Source organism: Macrotis lagotis, chromosome 5 (assembly GCF_037893015.1).
Source record: "Macrotis lagotis isolate mMagLag1 chromosome 5, bilby.v1.9.chrom.fasta, whole genome shotgun sequence".
NCBI classification, from domain to species: Eukaryota; Metazoa; Chordata; class Mammalia; order Peramelemorphia; family Peramelidae; genus Macrotis; species Macrotis lagotis.
In genome coordinates this window covers 112,743,217-112,755,318 of record NC_133662.1, presented here as the reverse complement: position 1 = coordinate 112,755,318, position 12,102 = coordinate 112,743,217, and positions in this window count along the sequence as shown.

The following is a 12,102-nucleotide window of genomic DNA, read 5'->3' as shown; positions in this document are numbered from 1 at the left end:
AAAAGTCAGTCAATTAATTAGTCAAAAACTGTTTACTAGGCACTTCGGTGACACTGTGGATAAAGTGCCAGGCCTGAATTCAGAAAGACTAATTTTCATGGGTTCAAATCTGGCCTCAGATATTTATTAGGTGTGTGACCTAGGGCAAGCCACTTAAACTATTTGCCTCAGTTTCCACATATATAAAATTAGCTGGAGAAGGAAATGGAGAATCATTCCAGTATTTTTGCCAAAAAAAAACCCAAATAGGTCATTAAGAGTCAAACACAACTGAAAAAATGAAAAAGAACATGCGCCAGGAACTGTGTTGGGCATTGCAGATACAAAGACAAAAGAAAAATAGTTCCTATCTTCATTCAAGGAGCTCACATTCTCATGAAGAAAACAATATGTGTTCATGTAGCTATAAACAAAATGGATGCAAAGTAACCTTGGAGAGGAAAATACTAACATCTTGGAACCAGAAGAGGGATACTTGAACTGAATCTTGAGGGGAAAACCTGGGTTTTCTAGAGGCAGAGAGATAAGGACAACTTTTCAGGCATGGGGGATAGCTGAGGTGCTGTGTGTGAGGAGCAGCAAGGTCAGTATGGTTGTATCGAGGGAGTCATATGTAATAACGTAACAATCAAGCTATGACAACATATCCCTCTAATGGAGGATAATGGCAGGGATACCTGCCCTCTAAAATACTGGATCACAGATTGTGAGAGCTACAAAGAACCTTTATCAACTATGGTGCCTTTAGTTTAGAGAAAGGTAAACTATGGCCCAAAGATATTCAAGTGACTTGTCTAATGTAGAATAAGTCAGGTTACTCTTTTATGTTGACCAAAACTCAAATTCTAGCTTTGTGACTTCCTAAATGATGTTGAATAAATGATTTAATCTCTCTGGACCTCAATTTCTTAACCCATCAAATCCATCAAAGAAGGGTTATAATCCCCTGAATGGCATTAGATAAACACTAAACAGTTCTTGCCTTTGCATACTTTACTTTCTAGATTCCATGCAGACACTCACCCCCCTATATTTCTGTTATGACAATGCCATTTTATACTTATTTCACTTTAGCTTTGGCTAGATATTCTTTACAACTCTGAGGTTTCACCTCCCACCCAGAAATTTGAAAAAAAATGTCAAAATATGGGATGGGAATAGTTAGTGTTGGAAGGGATTACAGAAGGACAAGCATACTAATATACTATGTAACATAATTTCCACTGATAAAATTGTATCAGTGTCTGACATTGGACCATATAACAGTGCCACATACTTTATTTGCAAGAACTTTCTTTTCTGGGTCGTCAATAGATGTGGTTGTAACACCTGCAGAGACAGATAAGGTCTCTTTTCAGGGAGGTTGCTTCCCAGGATGAAGGCTAAGATCACTGGGCTAGAAAGGTTATTATTCTCAAAATTCTTGGGCTCAGAATCTTGGACTATCTTCATTAGGATCCAAGGAAAAATGGTGGCCAAGGTAATAGTAGTGTGACTTTTCTGGCATGTGCTGCTTCCTGTCTCTCCCTCAGGGTACTTTGCTGCTTTAACCAGGCTAGCTTGACTCCCACTTGCTTGGCAGTTGATAGATATGATTGACACCTTGTCAACAGAATTTGCTTGCCCAAATGATGGCTGCATGAACTGATATGGATGAGAGTGTGCTACTCTTCCCAGAGCTCTTATGCTTATCTATCTGTTGGTAGCAGTTAACCAGCAGTTGTTGCTGGTGATAGTAAGGAAAGTAGACCCTGTCTGTACAAAGTTTTCTTCTCTCAATGATGTTGGGCTGGAGACAGCAGGTTGGAAGCAGGACTGGTGATTTGGGGAACACTGCTATCTCCATGGCTCTTGGGATCAAGGTCTAATTATGCCTCTGTCAAGGACTGAGGAGAGACAGTGGTCAAGGATAGTTGTGGGTGGTTTGATTGCCCAACACATTCTGCCTCCTCCCCTTCCTTCAAGGTACCTCACTTTCCCAGTGAGATTGGTTTGCCAAAGCCCTTTGAGTAGAAATAGGCTGGTAGTTAGTAAACTAGCCCTTTCTTCATAGAAACTGCTTGCCTAGCTGATGGCTGTGGGGGCCAGACTGGAAATAGGACCAATGTTTTGTTTTGTTTTTTTGATTTGATGAACATTTTTTAAGACCTGCAGTTCCAGAAAGTTATATTGTCTGAATTCCTATGAATATTATTAGATTTATTCTTTGGAACGTGTATCATCCTGTACTTTGTTTATACCAAGCACTTTAAAAAAAGCAGTGGGGTGGCGCAGTGGATAGAGCACTGGCCCTGGAGTTGGGAGGATCTGAGTTCAAATCCAGCCTCAGACACTTAATAATTACCTAACTGTGACCCTGGGCAAGTCATTTAATCCCATTGCCTTGCCAAAAAAAAAAAAGCAGGGGGGTTGAAGGTAGGAAAGACACGCATTTATTAAAAATCTACTATATAGGTGGCATACTGGATAAAGCACCAGCCTTGGAGTCAGGAATACCTGGGTTCAAATCTGGTCTCAGACACTTAATAATTACCTAGCTGTGTGGCCTTGGGCAAGGCACTTAACCCTGTTCGCCTTGCCAAAAAACCTTTAAAAAATCTACTATATAGGGGTAGTTAGGTGGGGCAGTGGATAGAGCACTAGTCCTGAGGTCAGGAAGATCTGAGTTCAAATCCGACCTCAGACACTTAATAATTACCTAGCTGTGACCTTGGGCAAGTCACTTAATCCCATTGCCTTGCAAAAACATAAAAAAAAAATTAGCTCTTTGCTAATTGCTTTACAAATATTATCTTATCTGATTATCAAAACCATGACTTTTTTACAAAAATAGAGCTCGTATCATCAGATCCATCATGACAAGAGATTTGACATTTTATTTTCATTGCCAAGAATTAAAACCGTTTCTGGTCTTTAGCCCATGGTTATATTTTTCCACATTCCCTTATTCTTCATAAAAATCTTAAAGTCCAAAGAACCTCAGATGTCATCTAATCCGATCTCAGAACCAATGCCCTAATTCTTCTCACAGTAACCTTAAAGGTGGCCTCCTTAAATATCTCCACTGAAAGGATGTTCACTTTTTACCTAGATAGCCCATTTCATTGGTGGGGAACCCTACTTGATTAAAAAAAAGGTTTAGGATTTATTTTTTTTTCATGTTAAGCTACAATATGTCTTCTTATAACTTCCACACTTGGATACTAATTCTGTCTTCTGAACACTACTGAGTAAAATAATTCGTTTTTCATATTTTTAAGATAACTACCTAAAATGATCTTCCTTTTCTACTACTTCTTTCTAAATGTTATTAGTTTCTCCACCATTTTTTCAAATGAGATGATGTTCAGATTCCTTACACGCATTCTAACCCTTCTCTGGACATATTACTCTTTCCTCTTAAAATATGTCAGAATTTAACACAAGTGGTAATACTTCTTGTCAATCTTGAGATGATAATCTAGATCTTTATTCTTTATTTCCTATGTAAAGTACAATAACATATAAATATGAAAAGTAGTGACCTGGGTTCTTTTTTTCTTTTCTTTTTTTAGTTTTTTTTTTTTTTTTTTTGCATGGCAATGGGGTTAAGTGGCTTGCCCAAGGCCACACAACTAGGTAATTATTAAGTGTCTGAGGCCGGATTTGAACTCAAATACTCCTGACTCCAGGGCTGGTGCTCTATCCACTGTGCCACCTAGCTGCCCCTGACCTGGGTTCTAATCTCTGTTTTGCTACTAACTTACTATGACAAAGTGAAAAGAAAAAAAAAACAAAAAAGAACAGATCAGAAATAGGGTAAAAATGAATCAAACATGATAGTTGTCAATTAAAATGTGAAAAATAGGACTATTTACGAAGACTTAAAAAAAATTTTCCCTTGAAACAATAGGAATCAGAATGAGAATGGGGCATATGGTTATAGGGTAAACTAATAGAGTAAAGGGCAGCTAGATGGTGTGGTGAATAGAATACTGGGCCTGGAGTCCAAATCTGACCTCGGACATGTATTAGCTGTGTAATCCTAAATCAGTTAACTCTATTTTCCTCAGTTTTCTCGCCTATAAGATAAGCTGGAAAAGAAAATGATAAACCATTTTATTATCTTTGCCAAGAAAAACCTATAGTCATGAAGAGTCGAACACAACCAAAAAATGACTGAACAACAATCATGGAAGGAAAGGAAAATCTAAGACCAAACTTTGTTACTTAGTATTTTGCAGATAACTGATTCTGATTTTCCTGTCTGGAGTGCACAGACATATTTTTTCCCTTATTTTTAGGGGGAATAACTTTAGACAATATGTTTATTTAGTGAATAAGTGAAATCAAATCACAAGATCATTGATTTAGAATTGTAAGAAACCTTAGAAATCATCCAGTCCCTCTCATAATATATATGAGGAAAAAATATCAGGAGAAGGTAGATGAAACTCAAGAAGACAAAGCTAGTAGAAGAGAAAGGATTTGAGTCCAAGTCCTCAGAAACCAAATCTAGAACTTTCCCCTTGCATCATGCTGGGACCATTAAGAATACATTCCCCTAGTCAAATTAATAAAAGTTTGAGCCATACCCCAAGTGATAAATGATCAAAGGATATGAATGGGCAGTTTCCAGAGGAAGAAACCAAAACCAAAGCTAATAGCAGTTGTATAAAATATGTTCTAAATAACTAGTAGAGGGGTGGCTAGGTGGTACAATAGATAGAGCACCAGCCCTAGAGTCAGGAGGACTTTAGTTCAAATTTGACCTCAGACACTTAATAATTACCTAGCTGTGAGGCCTTGGGCAAGCCACTTAACCCCATTGCTTTGCAAAAACAAAAACAAAAAACCTAAAGAAAAATAACTAATAGAGAAATGTTAATTAAAACAATTCTGAGGTACCACCTCACACCCATTATATTGGCCTAGATGTCAAAAAGGAAAACTACCAGTGCTGAGGGGGATATGGAAAAATAGGTATACTAATGCACTATTGATAGAGCTGTGAACTAGTCCAGCCATTCTGGATGACTATTTGGAACCATGCCCAAAGAATTATAAAACTGTGCATACTCTTTGACCCAGCAATACCTTTGCTAGATCTGTATCCCAAGGAGATCAAAGAAATGCAAAAAAGGACCCATGTGTAACAAAAATAGTTGCAGCATTATTTTTAGGGGGGGGGAACTGAGGAGGATACTTGTCAATTAGGGAATGATTAAACACATTTTGATTTATAAATGTGATGGAATACTTGTATTAATGTATTGAAATGATGACAGAGATGATTTCAGAAAAAAAAAAACAACTAGGAAAACTTTCCTGAACTAATGAAAAAGTGAAATGAGCAGAACCAGGAGAATAATCTACATAGCAACAGAAATAGCATAAAGCTAATCAACTGTTGTTAACTCTGATCTATACAGTAATCCACACAATTTAAAGGATTCATGATGTAAAATGCTAGCCAACTCCAGAAACAAAACTGATGGTTTTAGAGTATAGCAGAGTATTGATTGAAACAAATTTTTATTTCCTTTATTTTCCTTGCTTTTTTGGATAGTGGCTAATGCAGAAATGTGTATTGCATGACTTCATATATTATGAGCATCAGGAGCAGCTAGGTGTCGCAGTGGATAAAACACCGGCCCTGGAGTCAGGAGTACCTGGGTTCAAATCCAGTCTCAGACACTTAATAATTACCTAGCTGTGTGGCCTTGGGCAAGCTACTTAACCCTATTTGCCTTGCAAAAAAAAACCCCATATATTATGAGCATCATATTTCTTGACATCTTAATGAATGGGACAAGGAGAGAAAGGGGAAAGAACTTCAAACTGAAAATAAAATTTTAAAAGATGAACTTTTTTGAAGAATGTATCCTCCTTTACCTATAAGACAATATTAGCTTTTTTAGAGCCTGAAGATGACACACAAATGTCCAATGCAACCCCATCATCTAAAGATACAGGATCTGTTAAATTGCCCAAGGTCACATGTTTAATTTGTGACAGAATCAAGACTTGAATCTAGGTTTCTTGGTTCCTAGCTCAGTGCTCATTCCAAGGATTTTGAAAATATGAAGCAGAGTGGATAGACTGCTTTGGGGGAAATCCAGCTTCTGATAGTTACAAGATCATGTACCTTTAGGCAAGCTAGAAAATCACTTAATCTTTCTAAACCTGTTTCCCTAGTTATAAAATTAATATGTTGCACTAGGTATCCTCTAGCATCTCTTTCAACTCTTAAATCTCTGATCCTATGGTCTTTAATTTGAAATGTTACTTTGGGGTTGGAACTCCCTCTTATCACTTATAAATAATCTCTTGAGCACATGAGAGACACTCAATAAATACTTGCTGATGGATTGATTCTAAACCATCTGTTGTAGAAGGGATTCTATTAGAGGCTAAAATCATTGCTGGGAAGATAATATCATTCTCATCTCACCAGCAAACAGCATTGTCAACCCTCTTAAATAATAGATGAGCATAGGCTTATGTCTAAATGAGGTAATAATAATATTAAAACCTTCTAAGTGCACAGATAAAGTTTCCCCCATGCAACATATTTGAACATTCTGCTCAGAAGGCTACATTACAGAGGGTCTTTTCCTTTCTCTCTAAAATGTCATAAAGAGAAATAATAGACTAGAAATTTTTTAAGAAAGGAAAAAATGCATGTATTTCATTTTCATGTTGATGGGAGCTTAAAAAATATGCTATTCTTCATCTATAAAATTGAAAGTAATTGACCCATTGTAGAAAAAAAAGGGTTGGGGGGTGGCAGCTAGGTAGCTTAGCTGATAGAGGGCTGGCCCTGGAGACAGGAAGACATCCTCATGAGTTCAAATCTAGCATCAGACACTTACTAGCTGTATGACCTTGGGCAAGTCATTTAACCTTGTCTCCCTGAGTTCCTCATCTGTAAAATGAATTGGGAAAGGAAATGGAAACCACTCCAGTATCTTTGTCCAAAAAACCCCCCAAATGATGTCAGTCAGACATGATTGAAAAAGCAAGTAGGATAAAGGGCATTAAACAACTGTAGTATAAGGGATTAGGATCTACATTGTAGTGTCATGGAAAGCTAAGACACCTGAGTTTCTTATTCTGATTCTTTCACTAATTAGCTGGGTAACTTTGGACAGGTCACTTTACCACTTTGTGCTCCTATTTTCTTACCTATAAAATGTGACAATTTTCTCTATGGTCCTTTCCAAGATTTATGTTCTAGCATTCTATACTGTTTTTCCAGTTGTGAGGACTTATTTATGCCAAACCATCTTACTCTTTTATTTCCCCTTGAGGAAAAAGAGGATGTGGAATGGATTCAACAAACAGGGATAAATGTTCACCCAACGTCTATGGAACAGATTTTTCCACTGAAGGAAGCCAATACCATAGCCTAACCAATTGCACTATCTGGCTTATTCTAAACTGAAAATAGCTCCAGTTTGTTGGAAATTTTATCCAAATTTCCTAATTTTTTAAGGTTACACTTTTTGAAAGTAGATCCAAAGTAATTTCAGAGACACTGATGCATGAGCTGCTAAAAAAAATCCAAACTTCCCATATTTGCAAGGATTAAAGACAAGAGAAGTGAACTTTGGCCTCTTTTTGAGTGCAATATTTTGAGTTAGCTCTTTCAAATGATAGGTGACACTGAAAAATATCTTTAGTCATTCAACAAACATTTATTCTCTGCCTCCTCTGGGTATACTTGTCCTGTGTTGAATGTCCTGTGTTGAATGCTACACATAGAGAAACAGGAAATTGGGGAAAAGAGTTCTCATTCAGGAATCACTGGACCAGGATGTGAATCGTGACTCTGCCATTTGCAACCAGTGTGACATCAGGAATTTACTTTCCTCTCTGGGCTTCAGTTTTCTGATCTGCAAAATAAAAACATTTAGATGATTTAACTTCTCTTGGCTTTTGTCTTAAATGGGGGGAGGGGGAGTATGGGCAGACTAAATGATCTCTAAGCTCCCTTCCAGCTCTACATCTAAGATCCCACAATAATAATGACCCTCTCCTAACTCTACAATCTTAATTAGAAAGAATACTGTCTCTGAAAATGGAAATTATGCCCTTAGTGCCAGAAAATTACTCTTTTAAAAGAAGAGAGAAAAAAACAAGTTGCATTTACCCTAAAATTAGTTTTTTTTTAAATATATAGAGAATATAGATTTTGGAAACCTTAAGGTACTCCTTGTTTCATACAGATAAATTATTGAAACACTAGCCCTTATTAGGTCTGAACAACAGTTATAATCATAATAAGATTATGGTCACATGAACACCTTAAAAATAAAATGTTGCCTCTTTACTGACTTGAGGAAATTGACAAATTCTTCTGAACCTTGGTTTTTGTCTACGTCTCAATCTGAGATTTCTGACTTGACTTAGCCAGTAGTAAAGAATTCGCTAAACCAAGTGAAGGGCTTTTTAAAAAATTCTTCTTAGTTGAACTTGCTCATTTTATTAGTCACTTTATGATGGTCAGAACTGATGGAGTTCATAGGATTCAGAACAGAAGAGACCCAAGAGCACCTTGTTCAAGGGTTCTTAAACTGGGATGTGTAAATTTATTTAGTTATTTAAGATTTATGGATAGTTGCTTCAAAATAATTGGCAATGTACTTTATTTTGTGAATTTAAAACTATTATCCTGAGAAAGGATCCATAAAATTTATGAGATTACCAAAGATTACCATTACATATAAATTCTTAAGAAACCCTCCTATAATTCAGCTCCCTCATTTAACAGATGAGGAAACTGGGGAGGCTAAAAAGTTAAAAAGTCACACAGTAGACAGAAGAGTAGTATCTGAACTCAGGTTCAGACTCAGTCAGGTTCTCTGACATCAGATATGGAGCTTAGATTTGTTGTGATTATCTTTAGCTTCTTGGGACACCCAAGGTAATGAATTGAACTACGAATTCGCTGTTTAATAGCTACCACTGCTGAACAAGTAGAAAACAGGATGTGGGGTGAGGGGGAGAGTGGGGAAGAGAAGCAGTACCGTCCTGAGACCCATGTGACCATGGCTAAGTAAGCATCAGAGTATATAGTTATAATTTAACTAGTGGCTCTCATTTGTGATGACAACATTCTCCACAAAAAGGGAATGTTTGTTCAACACTATTATCTATTTTCTCCCTAGAGGGATTTTGAGGTACTTTGCAATTGGGAATTTGTATCTATTATGGCAATACAGCCATGTTTCAGGGTGACAGTCTCCATATAAAGAGTAACTTGTATCCAGATGTGGACGTCTAGTGATAGTGTTACAGTATTCCATTTAACCATAAAGAGATTAAGTTGCCCAAGGTCACACGGGGAACTACTGGGCTGGAATTGGAACTTTAACAACTTTAAGTATCTAGTCTTAATCTGGAGATGGATTCCTGATTCAGATCTGACCTTTTTGGGGAACTCACCAAAGATCTCAGAGATATTCCCCACCCCCCTCTTTTCAGATCAAGCTCCAGATCTCTAGTCACAGATTTTTTGTTGTTTCTATGGTATCTTCAGTATTCATTCTGACTTCCCCTCTTCTTCCTTCTCATATCCTGCGCCAGACCTCCTGAGTCCCCCACCCCCCACCTCAATGGACCTAGTTTCTATTTCCTCATCTTTGTGCAGTCACACGTGTTCCTGATTCCCGTAGGAACCTTAGTGCAGTCTTAGTCTCCTCCTGCACCTGCTTTTGAAAACAGATTTGTTCCCCTGAGACACATTAACTCTCTGCTTCTTGGTTAAGGATCTTGCCCTTGCCAGAGTGTGAGTGAATTAAGTGTTCTTGGCTCTGACTCTCAGAATGATCTCTGACTTGACTACATCATGAAAAATCAGTTTTATTTGCTTATGGTATATAGCCTGCATTACTCCCCTCCTCCATGGTTTCTAGCAGGAAATATTTACCACTGGAGTCATACATTAGCTGTTACTAGAATTTTTTTTCTTGCTTTTTAAGAGAAACTCCATAAAACAAAGTAGAAGTTAGAAACTAAGGGAAAGTATTCATTCAGTTAGATATCATAATAAAAATATAGACGCATCTCAGTGGCAGAAAAAAATAGACATAGTCCTAAAGCATCTAAAACACACCAAAACTGTAAAGACATGAATTGATGCTGAGTGAAGTTAGCAAAAACAGGAGAACATTGTACACAGTAACAGCAACACTATGTAATGATCAACTATGACTTGGCTCTTCTCAGCAATACAGTGAACAAAGACAATTTTTAAAATTTTAATATTTTATTTATTTTTCCAACTACATGCGTAGATTGGGGGTTTTTTTTAGGTTTTTGCAAGGCAATGGGGTTAAGTGGCTTGCCTAAGGCCACACAGCTAGGTAATTATTAAGTGTCTCAGGCTGGATTTGAACCCAGGTTCTCCTGACTCCAGGGCCAGTGCTCTATCCACTGCACCACCTAGCTGCCCCATGTAGATTGTTTTCAATAATCATTTTTTGCAAGGTTTTGAGTTTCACATTTTTCTCCCTCCCCACCTTCCCTTCCCCTTTTCCCTGACAGAAGGCAATCTAATATAGGTTATACTTGTATAACAGTGTAAAACAAAATCTACATTAATTGGGATGTGAAAGAAGAATCAAATAGAAATGGGAAAAAAACGTAATATATGAAACAATTTTTGAAAATTGAAGCTAGCAAGTTTTGGTCTGCATTTAAACTCCATGGTTCCTACTCTGAATATGGATGATATTTTCCGTCCCAAGTCTTTTAGAATTGTCTTTGATTATTGTACTGCTGAAATGAACAAATATGTCATGGTTGATCATTATCCAATGTTGCTTTTAGAGTGTACAGTGTTCTGGTTCTGCTCACTTCACTCAGTATCAGAATATGAAAGTCTTCTTTTTTTTAGTTGGTTTTTTTTGCAAGGCAATGGAGTTAAGTGGCTTGCCCAAGGCCACACAGCTAGGTAATTATTAAGTGTCACAGGCTGGATTTGAACTCAGGTACTCCTGGCTCCAGGGTGGGTGCTCTATCCACTTCGACACCTAGCCACCCCCGTCATGATTTCTTATAGAACAATAGTGTTCCATCACATTTATATGTTACAATTTGTTCAGCCATTCCCCAATTGATGGGCATTCCCTCAATTTCCAATTCTTTGCCACTATGAAAAGAACTACTATAAATATTTTTTGTACATGTGGGTTTTTACCCTTTTTTGTGACCTGTCAAAGACAATTCTAAAAGACTTGATGGAAAATGCCATCCACATCCAGAGACAAAACCATGAAGTCTGAATGCAGATCTAAGCATACTATTTTCTCTTTTAAAAATTTACTTTTTTGTTTTTTCTTTCTCATGGTTTCCCCCTTTTGTTCTAATTCTTCTTTTACAAATTGACTAGTATGGAAATATGTGTATCATGATTGTATATCTATAACCTATATAAATTACGTGTTTTCTTAGGGTAGCAGAGGGGAGTGTGGAAAGGAGAAAACTTTACAAAAATGAATGTTGAAGACTATCTTACGTATAATTGGAAAAAATAAATTAATTTTTTAAAAATAAAAATATATCTATCAAGCTATCCATCAGATTCAAAGATAGTGAAATAAGCCTATCAATAATTTCCATATTGCTCAAACTTTCTAAATCTTTTCAAGAATTAGCTTTATATCTGCCATACCCATTGATATGCTATCCAAAGAGCAAAGTATGGGTTCCAACTTACCATGAAAGGAGAGGTTTCAAAATGTAGCAAATGCAAGAGAAAGAAGAATAGGAAATCTTTGTCATAAGGGAGGGTTTGATTTCTGGGGTATATCTGAGGAATAGAGCATATACCAGAAATTATTGCCAAACAAAACTAAAAGACATTAGAAACAAAAAAGGAAAACCAGAAGGAGAAATCAAAATATCTTGAATAGTATAAATATTCAAATAAATACTCCCCAAAAAAACATTTTAAAGCTCAGCTCAAATGCCCACTTCTATGAAACTTTTCTTGAGCCTTGTCCCTACCACACCTGCAGAGATCCCTCCCCCCAAAAAAATTACCTTCTATTTCCTATATATAGACATATATATATACATATACATGTATATATATATATATATGTATGTGAACAT